The following is an 8,035-nucleotide window of genomic DNA, read 5'->3' as shown; positions in this document are numbered from 1 at the left end:
CTTCCAAGTAGCTGGAATTACAGGCATGCGCTACCACGTCCAGCTGATTTTTTAAAAATTTATTGTAGAGATGAGGTCTCGCTGCCTCATCTCTACAATAGGCGGGTCTCGAACCCGCGGACTCAGGCAATTCACTCACCTCAGCCTCCCAAAGGTGCAGGATTACAAGCTGAGCCGCCGAGCCCAGCTGGTCCTAGCTTTTTTACATTTATCTCTATTACAGCATTTATAGTATCACACAACTTATATTTGCTTATATATTTGTACCCTTATTAGATTGTAAAATCTTATTTATCTTTGTACCTTCAGTACCCAAGACTATATGACTTATGGTTTTAAATATATATATTTCTATGTACTGCATGATTTTGTGATAATTAAAGTCCTGTTTCTGAAAGCCTTTGCTTTCACTACAGTCCATTTTTATTTCATTCTTCTCCAAACTTCTCTTGTTTTCACTCAGTAGTAGATAGTAACAAATATGTATAGAATTCTTACCATAATAAACATGACAGAAAACTATTATGGTGCTTATAATGTGCTAAATACTGTTTTTTTCTATCTGTGAATCTATCTATCTAATCTACTTATCATCTATCTATCTAATCTATCCATTTCTATCATCTGACATCATGGTTAATTTTGTCTGTCAATTAACTGAGCTAAAAGATGCCAAGATGACTGCTAAAACATCATTTCTGGGTGTGACTGCAAGGGTGTCTCCAAAAGAGATTAGCATTTGAATCAATAGACTGAGTAAAGAAGATTGCCCTCACCAGTGTTAGTGGGCCTCATCTCATCTGTTAAGGGCCTAGAGAGAACACAACAGTGGAGGAAGGGTTAATTTGCTATCTCTCCTTGAGCTGAGACCTCTCTCTATCTTCTACCCTCAAACATCTCTGCACTCTGGTTCTGAGGCCTTTCCATTCAGACTAAATTACACTACCAGCTTTCCCCGTTCTTCAGCTTGCAGATGCCACATTGTGGCATGTTGTGGGACTCCATGAACTCTAAAATAACATGAGGCAACTCCTACAAATCGCCTCATACTCTCACACACACACACTCATACATACACACACACACACACACACACACACACACACACACACACATGAAAAAAGAAAAAGAAATTGCCCTTTATCTGCATAAGTAAGTAGAAATCAGGAAAAATGTTCTATTACATGGCTCACTTTCATTCAAGGATGTGGCTGTGGGTTACACCTGGGAGGAGTGGCATCTACTAGACCCTAATCAGAAGAAACTGTTTCAAGATGTGATGTTGGAAAATTTCAGCAATGTTGTATCAATAGATAAGCACAGATTCTCTCTGTAATGTAAGTGACCAATTGTCTTAGCTTTTTTCAGTGCTAAAAGGGGTGAGGTCTCACAAATTCTTTACCTTTTGGACTTGAGTTTATGCATCATAGATTTTTAGTATCTTTCTGGTTTCTAAAAGAGTGTGTTTCTCTCACCACTAAAGTGAATGCCTTTATTTATTATTCTTTCCATTAAAGTAATCCTTGTCATTTTCCAGTGGTCTTGAAGTCTAAGAATTTGGGTACATGGTTCTCTAAATTTTTCTTACATACAGGTATCAAGTTACTAAAGCTGATGCATTCTTCCAGTTGGAGTAAGGAAAACCATGGATAATAGAGGAAGAAATCCAGAGTCAGATCCATCCAGGTAAGTGAAAAGCACCACTATCCAGGTGCTGAAGTTTACACCTGTAATCTTAGCACTTTGAGAGGCAGAGATGAGAGGATTTCTTGAGTCCAGGAGTTCAAGAATACCCTGGGCAACATAACAAGACCTCGTCTGTACAAAAATAAAAAAAAAAAATTAGCCAGACATTGTGACACATGCCTGTATTCCTAGCTACTTGGGAGGCTGAGGTAGAAGGATCACCTGAGCCTCTGAGTTTGAGGCTGCAGTGAACCTTGGTCATATCACTGCACTCCATCCTGGGCAAGAGAGTGAGACTCTGACTCAAATATAAACAAACAAACAAATCAATAGATAAAATATAGCAGGATGGGAGAAATGTAAGTAACATCTCAGTTGGTCAGAAATGGGAGGCACCTCTGACATATTTGGAGAAATCTTTTTGAAAGTCTTAAACTCTCATTGAAGAATGAAGTTATGATGGAAGAACAGTTGAAGTAAGCTCGCCACATACCTTAATATTGCCTCAACTTTTTAATTTCTCCATGTTAGAACAACTTTGTTTGACTTTTGAAAGACGATGTGTTCTTCTTTTATGTTCTTTGAACAAATCCTTCTCTGGTTTTCCTTGGGACTTTCTTTCCTGGTTAGTGTTTCTCCCCAGAATCTTTAGTTTACTAGCTTTACCTTGCCTCCATCCCTCTAATTCATGGTTCTGCCTCCATTTTCTTTGTTTTTGTTTTTTTGAGTTGGAGTCTCATTCTGTCACCCAGATTGGAAAGTAGTGGCCACTCCCGGCCACTGCAGCCTTGACCTGCTGGGCTCTTGTGATCCTTCCGCCTCAGCCTTCCAAGTAGCTGGAACTACAGGCACGCACTACCACATCCAGCTAGGTTTTGATTTATTGTAGAGATGAGGTCTCGCCAAGTAGCCCGGGAGGGTCTCAAACCCATGGGCTCAGGCAATCCACTCACTTCAGCCTCCCAAAGCACGGGATTACAAGCTGAGCCACCGAGCCTGGCTTCTGCCTCCATTTTCTTATACTCTCATATATTCATAAATTTCACTCCCTCATCATTTTGTGTGTATCCCATACGTCTTATAGTTTTTTCTAACTTTTTTCTTCTTCCTCTCATAAATGTCTCAGGCTTTCATTCTCTACCTTCAGTCTCATTTTCTCTCCTCTCCTTGGCCTTTACTATGAGTTTCTGCCTCTTCTATTACATGATCACCATGGATTCATTGGTCACCTTTGTAGAAGATGCCTGGCAGGTCAATGATTAACAGAAGGGCATCAAGAACACCCAAGCAAACTTGAAACTCTGAAGAGTCACCACAAATATCATACATTTGGGAAAATATTGTCTTATTCAAGCTCAAACCTTCATGTCTCTTTAACTCAAAGATCACATACATTCAACACACTTGGGAAACATCTAAAACTTAATTTAGTGTACATTATTCAAAATAGAAGCAATGAAAGAAATGAAGATGAATTTAATGGTTATGACAGTTTTTTCATTATACTGAGCATGAGAAAATTTCTATTGGAGAGCAGTATAGTGCATATGATGTGTGTAAGAAGGCATTCGGTAATAATTTAAAACTCATTAGACACTGGAAAATTCAAACAGAGGAGATGCACTATGGTGACTGTGGAAAAGCCTTTTCCCAAAAGTCAGACCTCATGAAGCATCAAAGAACTCTCTCAGGTGAGAAATTCTGTGGATGCAATAAATGTCAGAAAGCCTTCAACTGAAAGTCCCAGCACATTTTACACCAGAGAACCCATACAGGAGAAACACCTTATGAATGCCAGAAATGTGGGAAAGTTTTATTAATATGTCATGCTTTAATAAACATCAAAGAACTCAAAAATAGAGAAATGTCAAATATGTGAGAAAAGCTTCCTCGATAAGTCACAACTTACTTTACATCAAAGAGCTCATACAGGAGAGAAACCCTATGGTTGCAGCAAATGTCCAGGCTGTTCTCAAACCCCTGGGCTCAGGCAATCCTCTCACCTTAGCATCACAGAGCGCTGGGAATACAGGCTAGAGCCAAAGAGCCCAGCAGGCCTTAAGGCATATTCAAGCTGTCTCTGTCATTTCTCACTGCGACTGCAGCTGGGGTGAGCTTGGACCGTGAGAGGCCAGGCCGGAGCGGAGAGGAGCAGACACAAAGTGACAGAACGGCACAAAAACCTCAGGTCCTCATCCCATCATCTTAGTTGCAAGCGAGGAACTGCAGCCTTGATAGCATAGTCAGGGAAAGAAGAGTGTTAAAGCAAAATATAATTGGAAACCAGGCCTGACAAATCTCTGAGCAAACAAGACGAGTTAGGTCTTTAAACAGTCTTAACTTTGCTTCGCCTCCAATCCTAAACATCCCTTGAGTCGTTTTGGGTATATGCTCAGGTTAGGGGAAAGCAAAACTTAATCCCAGCCAATCAAGAGCAGGCAACTAGCATATAATCACGTCAGAGACTCCGACAGGGCAAATAAAAAAATCAGGTTCATTGCCAGGTACGGTGGCTCAAGTCTGTCATCCCAGCACTTTGGGAGGCCGAGGTGAGAGGATTGCCTGAGCCCACGGGTTTGAGACCAGTCTGGACAAAATGACAAGACCTTGTTTCTACAATATTAAAAAAAAAAAAAATCTGGGTATGGTGGCACATGCGCGTGGTTCCAGCATCTTGGAAGGGTGAGGCAGAAGGATCGAATGAGCCCAGCAGATTGAGGTGCATGCCACTGCACTCCAGGCTTCGCGACAAAGAGTGAGACTCCAACTCAAAAAGAATCAAGTTTATAACTATAACCGATCATTAAGTTGTTTTTTTAATCTCCCTATCCATCTTGCCTCTAAAGCTTCCAGTGCAGGTGCCCCAAACTTCTTTTGGTTTGATACTTCCCGATTCACAAGCCACTGCTCAGATAAACTCTAGAGCAGGGGTCCCCAAGCTCCGGGTCGCGGACAGTACCGGTCCTGGCCTGTTAGGAACCAGGGGGCACCAGAGGGGGTACGCGCCGGGCAATCCGAGCTCTGCCTTGGGTCGGATCGACCACATTAGATGCTCCTAGGAGCTCGGACCTGGAGGTGAACAGCGCATACCAGGGATCTGCAGCGCGCACACCTTCTGAGAATCTAGTGCCTGATGATCCAACCCTCTGCCCCGGCCTGGAAAAACTGTCTCTCACGAAACCGGTGCCTGATGACAAATGTTCGGGGATCGCTGCTCCAGAGAACTGTACTGAGTTCCGGGTTTTTGTATTTACACCAGCCATCCTGGGTAGTGACACAAAAACCGGCCTTTCCCTTTTGTACGGCATATCTTCCAAGATGGCCGCCCCCAGAGTGCGAAGGCGCAGGACGCGGACATATTACATCCTAGTGTGCCCCCGGAGTCTATTAGCCCGAGCTTCCGAGAAACTTGTTGGACCCTCCTCGGTCACCGTAGGCAGATGCCAATTCCGGGCTTAAAGGACGGAAGCGGAAGAATTCTTGGAATTTACGCTGAGCTTCCAGAGGTGTCCGGAGGAAGTAGGTCGAGTGTGGGGGTCGCTAGGTGTAGTAGGTTAAGTGGACAGAGAGGATCTGTGGGAGTCCATGGGGAGAGCTGGTGGTCCGTGACGGCGGATGTGAAGTTGGGTGCCTTTGCGGTCACGCGTGGGAGAGCTCTGTGTCAGGCGTTAAAGGTCTGTCGAGTTCAGCGACTGAGAACTCTGGCATCAGAGTTTGAGGTCTTTGCGGGTCACACTGTCACTGGGGCTCAGCGAGGGAGAACTCTACGGGAATGTGATATTTGTCCACGAAAGCGGTGTTTGGAGTCGATACGGGGCGCGGTGATGAGGCCGGTGTGATGGTCAGCGCGAGAGTGTCTGCTATGGGTTTCGGGGTTAATATGGGATGTGTGTTAAGTGTATGGGGAGTGTCGGTTCAGAGGCTTGTAAAACCTGGTATTTGCACGCCCAGCAGTGCCTGCTTGAACTCTGCTGGAATCATACTTGGCATGTGCAAAGTCACAACCAGCCAAGAATGCAAAGCCAGATAGGCATATATGCTGAGACAAGTACTTAAGTGCAGTGTCTATTGTGTTAGAATAGATAAGAAGTTATACATTATCTTCCAAGCAGCTGCACTATATCTTGCAAACCATTGCGCTTTTTCACAAAAGCTTTCTAAGATCAAAACAGGGAGTTTTCTTTGCACGGTCTGTACTTTGTCCTTGAAGGCTTACTTAACTGCATCATTTTGTACGAATAAAAGTCTAAAAAACTTTTAAGAAACTCGAGGCCTTTGTTCCCTGAGACAAAGTGGCTCCTGGTCCCCCATTTTCTAACCTAAAAGTGTCTTGTGAATTGTGTTATACCACGCCGTTCCTCTTTCAGCATCCTTTATCACCCAACTGCGCCGGACGCAGCACTTCTGATTTTAGGTTATGCACAAGAGCAAAAGTTTAGAAATAAATGATTAGTTTGTCGCTTCGTTCTACTCATGTTATTATATGTAGGTCATCAATTGATTCCTTTCTCTTTTCTAGTCAAGCATTTTTGTCATCTGCAAATTTTACACAAGTGGCAATTGTGTGCACTGTGGAGTAAGAAGAACCTGCTTCTGCCTCTAAGTTAAGTAGGTTAGCCATTGAGAAAGTTTTATCATTTGTGAAAAAAAAAGCTGTCATAATTTCTATTTTATAGAATCATTGTGAAGATTAATTGAGCAAATGTTTGAGTTTTGTTTTGTTTTGCTTTATGTCGGAGTCTCACTCTGTCACCTAGGCTGAAGTGTAGTGGCATATTTATACATGGCTCACCACAAACTTGTCCAACTAGGCTCAGGTGATCCTTCTGCCTCAGTCTCCACCTGGGACTATGGGTGTGTGCCACAATGCCTAGTGTTTTTTAAATTTTTCTGTAGAGATGATGTCTTGCTCTGGTGGCTAATCTGATTTTAAATTCCTGGGCTCAAGCAGTCCTTCTGCCTTACCTTCCTAAAGTGATGAGATTACAGGTATGAGTCATGGTGCCTGACCCAAATTCTTATCTTTTTCCAAAAGATATTTAGGATGTTGAGTGTGTATGTGAGTGTGTGTGTGTATGTGTGTGTGTGTAATAAGTTCAAGAAAATAGCCATTCCATTTTTAGGCTATCATGAATTATAATGAGCAATACAGCATTTTATGAAATGTTTTTTCAGTATTGTTTATTAATAGATCATCATATGGCTTTTCTCTTCAGACCTATTAATTTTTTATTGGATACTGTTGACTGCCAACTTGATATCCATGCTCCTTTTGTTTGTTGTGAAAATTCCTATTTTATTTAGTTAGCTGTTCATCTTGGAATTTGATCTTAACCTCAGTTCAGTAGGAAATTTAGAATAGTCTTACCAATCGGGTAGTAGTCTTACCCTTACCAAATAGGGTAGTTTAACTGTCACTCTTAATTTTCTTGCCAGGTTCCTTCCAGTCATGAGCATTTGGCAGAACTCAGATCTATTTGGTGTGAGAGAAGTCTTCTGTGAGCTTCTGGGAAATGTTTGGGTCCTGAATTTTTCTTTCTTTTTTTCTTTTGAATTGGAGTCTCACTCTGTCACCCAGGCTGGAGTGCAGTAGAATGTTCCCAGCCACCACAGCCTCAACCTACTGGTCTCAGGCAATCTTTCCACCTCAGCTTTCCAAGTAGCTGGAACCAGGTGTACATCACCACATCTGGCTCATTTTTTAAATTTATTGTGAGATGCGGTCTCACCGTGTTGCCTAGACTTGGTCTCAAAATTGTGGAATCAGGCAGGCCTCTGACCTCTGCCTCCCAAAGTGTTGAGATTTCAGGCCTGAGCCACCACACCTGGCTCCTGGACATTCAACTTTAGGGTTTTCAGCTTCAGCCTATTCATGCATGACTGTCTCCTCTCTCTTGGCCGTGGTAGCGCGTGCCTGTAGTTCCAGGTTCTTGGAAGGCTGAGGCGGAAGGATCACCAGAGCCCAGCAGGTCAAGGCTGCGGTTGCTGGGAGCAGCCGCTGCACTCCAGTCTGGGTGACAGAGTGAGACTCCAACTCAAAAAAAAAAAAAAGGCATGGTGTGAAAATAAACTTGCTCTCTCTTGCTCCTTGCTACCTGGGAGATAGCCCTCCTAATCCCGCTGTTTCTTTGTCTCTTTTTTTTTTTCTCCTTCCCTCCCCCCATGCAGGCCCTGCTCAGCGGAGGCTGGAACCCTGCATATTTGGTAATAAAAGATGGAAGTTCTATGCTCGAGAGATCACTGTTTCTGGTAGAAACATGGCTTTAGATATCTGATCACAGCTGCCAAGCAGGTTCACGATAGATAGAAGACAGAGTACATCCCAGAGTTGCTAGCCATTTCCTAAGAA

This window comes from Carlito syrichta, unplaced genomic scaffold, assembly GCF_000164805.1.
Source record: "Carlito syrichta isolate Samal-C Ts95f unplaced genomic scaffold, Tarsius_syrichta-2.0.1 Scaffold301727, whole genome shotgun sequence".
In the NCBI taxonomy this organism is placed as follows: Eukaryota; Metazoa; Chordata; class Mammalia; order Primates; family Tarsiidae; genus Carlito; species Carlito syrichta.
This window is presented reverse-complemented; position numbering follows the sequence as displayed.